The sequence below is a fragment of the Phocoena sinus genome, chromosome 7 (assembly GCF_008692025.1).
Source record: "Phocoena sinus isolate mPhoSin1 chromosome 7, mPhoSin1.pri, whole genome shotgun sequence".
Taxonomy (NCBI): Eukaryota; Metazoa; Chordata; class Mammalia; order Artiodactyla; family Phocoenidae; genus Phocoena; species Phocoena sinus.
This window is the reverse complement of record NC_045769.1, coordinates 57,647,383-57,649,543: the sequence shown is the minus strand read 5'-3', so window position 1 is coordinate 57,649,543 and position 2,161 is coordinate 57,647,383.

The following is a 2,161-nucleotide window of genomic DNA, read 5'->3' as shown; positions in this document are numbered from 1 at the left end:
TCAGTTCCTCTTGTTTAATCCTCACTCAGCCTCATCAGGGAAGTATAACTATCTTCATCACAGAAGAAGGAAAACAGAGAGCCAGAGAGTGTTCCTTTTTTTGTTTGTTTGTTTGTTTTCTGTTTTAGTTGATTTATAATGTGTTAGTTTCAGCAAAGTGATCAGTCATATGTATATATATATTTATATATATATATACACACACACATATAAAATATATATAAAAGAATCTGAAAAAGTATGTTTATATAATATAGATTATTACAAGATATTGAATATAGTTCCCTGTGCTATACAGTAGGTCCTTGTTGTTAGCCAGAGAGTATTCTTATCCAGTCATACAGCTGGTAAGCAATGGAGCTGGGAATTATATCAAAGCAAACGTGTCTCCAAAGTGTATGTGCTTTCTACATGCTAACCCCATCACACTGCAATAGGGGAGATGTCAGTTCTGTTTTTAAAATGTTCTGAGGTCCACATTTAAGCATGTGGCACAGTAGCAGACCGCTGGCGAACACTAGCAACAGACAGTTAAGGCAGGTTCTTGTAGACAAAAGCCAGACTGTGCTCAAGTTGAGAAGCCAGTGCTGTGAACCAGAGCAAGCTCCAGGAGAAGTGACCGAGGCCTTTAATGAAAGAACACTGCTCAGTGGGAACACTGCTGAAGGACTCACCAACATACATCGGATTCCTCAGCCATCTCTGCACACACAGGCAGTAATTGCTAACATGGGGCATCACCTCTGGATAACGCACAGCCAAAACACGATGTGCTCAGAGGTAAAATTAAAATTTTATATCTGTACTTTATAAATATAAGTATTTCATAAATACAAGGCATTAAAATGATTTAGATTTCACAAAGCAGTGTGGGAACAGGAACGGTTTTATCAGATGCGTGTCATAAAGTTCATGAACTGCCAAAACAACGGTGCCCGAAAGGAATTAGGTACAGACCACTCAGGGAAGCTTTGTATAATGCCACCTTGATTTTTTTTTTTCTTTTTCCCGCCAAAGCATGTTTTGGAAAATCTATGCATGTATCCTATTGTATAGAAAACTTCAAAAGACTAAAGTGGACCACTGCAGAAACCTCAGAATACTGTCTTGAGAATACTTCAAATATTTTCAAAACACATCAGTATAAAACATCTGCATTGTAAGTTAAAGATGCCAATTGGGTTGCCAGTAAGGGCAAAGTTTAATATTCCCAGATGTTATTATACAGTATCTGTGATATGCTGGCTGAGTAGGGTATTTGAATACCCTGTACCACATGTACACTGTGGTATTTTTTCAAAATGTAAATCTAGTCCCTGGAGATATAACAATAGCAAGACTGAATAAATTGTCTGAAAAGTAAAATTCATGTTTCTTTTTTATTGTCAGTTTGAAAGATGGGGGAGGGAAAGAGCAAGAGAGCTAATTCCGCTAGTAAACAATATATTTTTCTTATCAAAATTATAAGCAAATTCTTAATAAGCATAGATGTGAAATGAATAGTTTTTAATTTTGGCATTGAATATTCCTATTACAGATCTTCAGGAGGAAGTAATGGAAAGTAAATATGCTCATTTACTTAATAAACTCTCTTGTTGAGGTATTGACCGTGTTATAGTATACTCCATTTTTAAAGCTTCCTATATTTTAAGACAATTGATTGAATTTTATCTAAGATGTTCAAAACAAAACAAAGCATGGTGATATCACAACATCAAAAAGCCACACCTATATTATAGAAGTATTTTGGAGAATTCATAACATCCTTGCCCTTGTGGGAGTTGGTAGCGATGATAGAATAGTAAAAGCAGTTTCATTCTCGAAACTTTCTCCTACTTAACTCCATTCGGAGTTGAGATTCAGTGATAATAACCACAAAGAACATTTTTAAGTGCAAAGTTATTTTGGTTAACCCAAAGAAAAATTTTTATCCAGTCACTGTCTCATTCAATTATTCAATAGATTTTGAACTCAAAATATCATTATAGAAAGCAGAAAGGGAAAGTTATCAAGTTGTCCTTCATAAAAGTAATATAGCTAATGTACCAGTCTCCAAATATTCTGGCATTATGCAAAAACCTTCAAGGTATAGATCAGTAAACGAGGTTTCTAAACTCTAACAGTGGGCAGTTGTACAACATTGGAAAAGTAATTTTAGCTC